This window comes from Bidens hawaiensis, unplaced genomic scaffold (genome assembly GCF_021521415.1).
Source record: "Bidens hawaiensis isolate Kalapana, Puna unplaced genomic scaffold, B.hawaiensis_p1.1 tig00035045_1, whole genome shotgun sequence".
Taxonomy (NCBI): Eukaryota; Viridiplantae; Streptophyta; class Magnoliopsida; order Asterales; family Asteraceae; genus Bidens; species Bidens hawaiensis.
In genome coordinates this window covers 4,543-11,880 of record NW_027496086.1, presented here as the reverse complement: position 1 = coordinate 11,880, position 7,338 = coordinate 4,543, and the positions used below count along the sequence as shown (strand labels likewise).

Sequence of the window (7,338 nt, the reverse complement as noted above, 5' to 3'; positions counted from 1 at the left end):
ACAAATTCTCACATCTTGCTGACTAGGCGTCACACGACACAAAACGCCTCAATTTGTAGCCCCACACTACACATAGCCTAATAATTAATTAACAACGATCAACCTCATGCATAATTCTAAACTTATAATAATTGTTTAATTATTCCTTTTAACGGTTTTAAATATACCATAACCATGACGTCATAACTATTTACGTCTAGCTTTCCTGATTTAAAATTTCTTTACTAAATCAGTTAAATCGTGATAACTCATTTAAGGTATGGTTAATGATCTGTAAGAGATAACGTGACGCCTCCCTCACACATACACACTAATCCGATGAGACGTCTCGTGAACACTCACGTACGCTCTTGAGGCTATAAAACCATATTATAGTATTTTATTAGCGAACAATTTGATTTTTCTTAATATTGTAGTGTAACTTTTAAAAATAAATGAACAGTTTATTTAGTTTTTTTTTTTCTTATCATTGTGATATAAATATTAGTGAAAACATAATAATTTTCAAAATAGTTTATATTAACCTTATATTTTATATATTAGTTTTATTTAATAAGTAACTATTTTAAGTTAATACATATTACTTGTAATAAAAATAAAAAGTTAAAATAAAGGGTGAGTGAATGAGAGTCTGAGATCATAAGTAACATACATAAGTAGAGTAAAAATATAAAAGGCGGTGTCATGATATTAAGACGGTAGTGAAACTGATAACTCATAGCCTTAATAAATGGCCTTGAAACTTGAATCCCTTGATATTTTTGAAACTAAGGAAACATTTCATTAACTAGAACAATACAAATTAATACTATGAGGTGACATGATCAAATTGCAATCAAAATCCAAATGAAGGAAACCCTACTACAGAAAGTTTATATACAATTGAGACAACGAGTTTAAGTGACCCCTAGTTGCTGTCTGGCTGGTTAATTGCCAGATTAAGTAACATATGCAAGTGTTGGTATATAGTTACGTTTTAACTATGCTTGAAGCTTAAAATTGTATCAATCCATATTTGAATCTTATAAAGTTACGTTTTACATAGTCTATTTTTTTTCGGTGATGATTAAAACTTGAGATCTTATGATTTCATGTTGAAAAAATAATTCAATGGAGTTTTCTCATAATGGTGAATGATCTCATTGATAGTATTTCTAGATGTACCGAAACTTGAACATTAAAATCAATATAAACAGTTGAAATCACGTTTTAGCAAAACTCGTATGGGTATTTAAGGTAGTCCGAACCACTGATTAAAAATATACAAAACACTAGTGTTACAGGTTTCGAGACATACGGTGAAAAAAAAGTACATATTTACATTGTTACTATAAAAAGAAAAAAACATTCTACATAGATTGATTGTATTATATATATATATATATTATCTACAGAGCGTTGACTAATTCTGAGACACACACATAAACGCCGCTAACTTGGAGCCTTCTTCCTTCTGGAATAAGAAGACGAAGGAAACATTATTTACTATTATACTATACACAGAACAGAAGCTGTCTAATTAGACTCACTTCAACTTCACCTACTAATATTAATTTCACCCCTTATTTAAACCTCATTCATCATCTAAACCTTCATATCATTCACCCATATCTTACAAATATATATCTTCATTTAAATCCAATAACTCTTTTATTATTTTTTTTTCTAATTCTTATTATTTCTTCACTTAAGTTTTTCAATCGTCGAATTAATCACCGAAAATGCGAAAATTGAGTTCCGATGACGGCCACTCCGACACGGAGGTGTACGGCGCCGACCGGAAATCATTCAGCGGTCCATTAAACAAACGCACCACTCGTAAAACCACCAAATTCAACCTCTCGGAAGACGGCGGAAGTGTACGCTCCAGAAACAACAACGATGATTACGTGGAGATCACGTTAGACGTCGGCGACGACACGGTGGCGCTTCACAGCGTCAAGACCGCCGGAGGTGCTGACGTGGAGGACCCCGAGCTGTCGTTGTTAGCCAAGGGTTTGGAAAAGAAGACGCCGTTGGCTACTTCCGTGGCGCGAAATGCGTCGGCCAGGTTCCGACAGGTGTCGGAAGAGCTTTAAGAAGTTAACGTCGTTTAGGCGGCCACCGGTCGGGAATATTGACCGGTCAAAATCGGCGGCTACTCATGCCTTGAAAGGGTTGAAGTTTATTAGTAAGACCGGAGGGGCGGCCGGGTGGGCCGCAGTGGAAAAGCGGTTTGATGAGTTAACCGCTAGTACAACTGGTGTACTTCCACGGTCACTTTTTGGAGAATGCATTGGTAATTATAATAATAATATGTTTATTTACGTAGTTTCGTTTATAGCGTCTTGCTAGCTGTCTTTTAATAAAAGTTAAAAAAAAAAACATTTTTAAGTTGTAAAAGTGGTTTTTTTTTTTTTTTTTTTTGTATATAATTTCGGCAGGGATGAACAAGGATTCGAAGGAGTTCGCTGGAGAGTTGTTTGATGCACTTAGCCGGTGAAGGAATATCACCGACGGCAATATTAATAAAGCTCAGTTGAAGGAGTTTTGGGACCAAATTTCTGATCAAAGTTTTGATACACGGCTTCAAACTTTCTTTGACATGTAAGAATGAATTCTTCATATTTATTCATAGATTACTAATCATTTACCAATTTATTTATATATTTGTTAATAAATTTAGGGTTGATAAAGACGCCGATGGTCAGATAACTGAGGAAGAAGTTCGAGAGGTATGATCTCGTTTAATCATCGATTCTAGTTAATGTATATTTATAGCAAAGCCAGTCAAAACTAGTGACTAGTTTTTGAGATATGTATGAGTTTCTAATCATATTTGACACACTAATTATTTATGTTGTACAGATTATAAGCTTGAGTGCTTCCGCAAACAAGTTATCGAACATTCAAAAACAAGCGGATGAATACGCAGCACTGATCATGGAAGAGCTGGACCCTGACAATTACGGTTACATCATGGTACACAATCTTATTCATTTTGTTTCAACAACATTTAGAATACATAATCAATTTTAAGTAGAAAGCTACAAGAACTACATAATACACTTATACAAATTACTTTTTTGTTAATAATCTTTATTTTCTTTTAAAATCTAGATCGAAAACTTGGAGGCATTGTTATTGCAAGCCCCGACAGAAGCCGTGAGAGGCGAAAGCAAGAACTTGAGTGTGATGTTGAGCCAAAAGCTTAGAAATGTGGACTATCGGAACATATTCCAGCGAGGATACGATAGAGTTAAATACTTTTTAGAAGATAACTGGCAACGCGTTTGGGTGATCGCGCTCTGGCTCGGGGCAATGGCGGGTTTGTTCACTTGGAAATACATTCAATACAAAAACCGGGCCGCTTTTGATGTAATGGGTCATTGTGTTTCTATCGCTAAAGGCGGGGCCGAGACACTCAAGTTAAACATGGCTCTAATATTATTACCCGTGTGTCGAAACACCATCACATGGCTTAGAAACAAGACCGGGCTCGGTACCGTGGTCCCATTTGATGACAACCTTAATTTCCACAAGGTGAGTGTCGCTCTATCGCGGTCCTGAACGTTCATTTTATGTAAGTCGTTAACTTTCTAACGTTTGTACTAAACTTTTAGGTGATTGCGGCGGGGATCGTGGTTGGAATCGGGCTACATGGAATAGCACATTTAACGTGTGATTTCCCGCGGCTTCTTACTGCACCCGAAGAGAAATACGAGCCGATGATTCAATATTTTGGTGAACAACCCGATAACTATTGGCATTTCGTGAAGGAGCCTGTGGGGTGGACCGGGATCGTTATGGTGGTTTTAATGGCGATAGCCTTTACTTTAGCCACCCCGTGGTTCAGACGCGGTAGACTCAATATACCGAAACCGTTTAACAAACTTACAGGTTTTAACGCGTTTTGGTACTCCCATCACCTTTTTATTATTGTTTACGCGATGCTCATTGTTCACGGGATCAAGATTTACCTAACAAAAGAATGGTATAAGAAGACGGTGAGTACAAATTTTAAAAGATTTGTTGTATGGATGTTTTTTTTTTTGCTTATCGGGCTAAAAATGTGTTTTCGTTTGTGATGATAGACGTGGATGTACGTGGCGATTCCAATTTTGCTTTATGCCGGTGAAAGATTACTCAGGGCGTTAAGATCGAGTGTCAAGCCCGTTAAGATGTTGAAGGTATGAGAATACATAATCTAAATCGGCCTGTTTGTAAATAAACGGGTCGAAGCTGACATATCTGTTGTTAGTGTGATTGGTTTTTGTTTGACTGACAGTATTTTGCATTTTGAAGGTTGCTGTTTACCCTGGAAACGTATTGGCGCTTCACATGTCAAAACCGCAAGGCTTCAAATACAAAAGCGGGCAATACATGTTCGTGAACTGCAAGGACGTTTCTCCGTTTGAATGGTGGGTCCCGTGCATAACCCGTTAAAAACACTAGTTTTTAGTGGAAATGTTGTATAAAACTATAAACTAACTTAACTATTATTCAGGCACCCATTTTCAATAACTTCTTCGCCCGGAGATGACTACCTAAGTGTGCATATCAGAACCTCGGTGATTGGACCCGACAACTAAAGACCGTCTTCTCTCAGGTACGGGTTCTTAGTTTGATAATTTTCAGAGGTGTGTAAATGGACGGGTTGGGCCAACGGAGTTAAAAGTTGTACAGTTGTTTTGCCCGATATAAATTATTGCGGAAGTTATATAAAAACGTTTTGGCCCGTTAACAAAACTTATTTTTAGCCCGTTATCTTTTCAACTTACCTGATTTTGGTCGTGTGCAGGTATGTCAACCACCCGCTAATGGCAAAAGCGGGCTCCTAAGAGCCGATTTCCAAGGAGACAATCCTAAGTAAGTCACCTGTTTCCCATTTAACAACCCAAAAACCGACATGTTTATAAAAAAAACCCAATTCCTAACTTTATTACATCAACTTTATCAACAGCTTCCCGAAAATCCTAATTGACGGGCCATATGGTGCACCCGCACAAGACTACAAGAAATACGACGTGGTGTTGCTAGTGGGCTTAGGCATTGGTGCAACCCCTATGATCAGCATTGTTAAAGACATTGTGAATAATATGAAAGCCAAACAGGAGGAAGCAGGAGCTTTGGAAAGCGGCAACGGGCCGAAGAACTCCGCCAGCAACTTCAAGACAACACGGGCTTACTTCTACTGGGTCACTAGAGAACAAGGGTCCTTTGATTGGTTCAAAGGGGTCATGAACGAGGTGGCGGAAACGGATCAAGATGGTGTCATTGAGATGCATAATTATTGTACAAGTGTTTATGAAGAAGGTGATCTCACAAAAGTCATTTCTAAAACGTGTATATCAACTTAATTATTTTTTTTTTGTATATTTTTGTTTAGATAAAGATTCTTTTGTATGTTTAGAAGTTTATATAATGAATATGTTATCAATTATTTCTTGAATAATATGTGGCGATGTCATTGTTATAGAGTTGGTAAGGTCGTTTTCAGGATGTATAAGTCAATACAAAGTTATACTTCGTATTTGGGTAGACAAATACATTATATTTTGTAATATAACATTTGAGATTTTGTAACTACAATTCTACAATTCTATCATTGTAATATAACATTCGAGCAGGGGGTCTCACCGGAAGCAGCCTCTCTATTCCTACGGGGTAGAGGTACTCAAGTAAGGCCGTCTACATCTTACCCTCCTCAAACCCTACCATAGCTTTGTTATTGGTGGGATTTACTGAGTACGACGATGATGATGATGAATTCTATACGTTCAATGTTTCTTTTACTTGAATTATATTCATATATCTTATTCTGATTACGGAGTAACGGGTTATTATTGTCTACAATATAGTATATTAATCAGAACAATCTATAATCGGATGATGCTAATTTCACTAAGCATTATCATTCATGACTATTTTGCTGGTATACTCCTTTTTAACTTTTCAATTCAAATAAATAGATAGAATTTTTCATTTTTATTTGTTTGTTGTATAATAATTTGTATCTATAATTCTAGTATTTGTGTATGTAACGTTTATATATTTTTATGTATGTATATCAAATAGTAATATAGTAATGAAAATACAGTTAAGAAATAGAAATCAGAGTTGTATCAAACAAAAGTTGGAACATATAGAGAGACCAAAGCATATTGATGAAGCTTACACCAGACTCAAACCTCGTCACAATCAAAATTTAACATATGTAGCCCTCTAATTCATAATCGTAAAAAAACTAGGCCTGTAACAAAGCCCTTGTACCTGGTCGAGTTTTAACATATTTGAATTCAAAGCATTGAATCCCTTAAAATAAGAATCGAACATGGTATTTATTCTACTGATATCCAGTTTACTAACAAACTACGCTAACCAAGTTGTTACCGATTGGTAGCAATTTGCTACTTAACCCCAGTACCCTTTTCAATGCGATTTTTCACCATCCATGTCGAACTAACTAGTTTCCAATGAAGAACATTTTAACACGATCCCCAGCAGTGTGTCCCATTGGACCCAATAAGGGATCAGCCTCTTGGAACGATACCGAAGCCCTGGAGGTTCATTAGTATCAAAAACCATAATAATATTGCACGATTGTGTGCTCTAAAACTCGTAAGTTATATCAATGTTAACTCATACTAATGCATATTGTGAATATTTCAAACATCTGCTGAGAGGCACCAGTCTAGTCATACCAAAAATTCTTCAAAACAAAACTTTTGTATGTGTACTTTCCCATAAAATTTAATAAACTATGGTTGAATTCATAAAGATAGGAATAATGGATGCTAGGTTACATAATCCATGAATAATCTCCATTTACAACATCATACAAAAAACACCACAAAATCTGTGTTTTAACAAAAACAACAAAAAAAGCATCCTTAAAATACCAACTAAACACGCTACCAACTTCAAGAATCCATGTCTCATCAGGTGTCACGTCTTGTCCTTCTACGTAGAGGCGCCCCCCCCCCCCCCATCCTTGGTTTTCTCTTCCCCTTCAACTTCAGCTTCTGCTGTGTTCGAGCCTCCCCTTCTTCCTTCTTTTCCGGTGCCACAGTAACCTTTGTCTGTAAAATCAAAATTATCAGGCTCATAAATTTGCCAAAATCACCATTTTCAACCCGTTTACTTGCTAATGTGTCATGATTTCAGCCCACGCGCTTGTTAATAGGTCGCATTTTAAACACATGCACTCGTGATGGATTTGTTTTCAGCCCATTAACTTTAGTGCGGTTTCGTTTTCACCCCATATACTTGGTAATGGGTAATAATTTTGACCCATTATACTGTTAATGGGCCGATTTCACCACTCCACTTAATGGGTCGATATGGGTCCTCGTTTAT

At 36.6% G+C, this 7,338-nt stretch overlaps 1 pseudogene across 1 annotated transcript; it reads left to right on the top strand.

The window, feature by feature from the left end:
- Positions 1–1,636: 1,636 nt before the first annotated feature.
- LOC143586912 (respiratory burst oxidase homolog protein C-like) lies at positions 1,637–5,339 on the top strand (annotated as a pseudogene). Its single transcript, XR_013144782.1, has 11 exons — positions 1,637–2,278; positions 2,424–2,586; positions 2,666–2,714; positions 2,848–2,961; positions 3,100–3,522; positions 3,603–3,986; positions 4,074–4,169; positions 4,285–4,400; positions 4,487–4,588; positions 4,781–4,848; positions 4,943–5,339. The product of XR_013144782.1 is annotated as a respiratory burst oxidase homolog protein C-like (transcript).
- Positions 5,340–7,338: the final 1,999 nt, after the last annotated feature.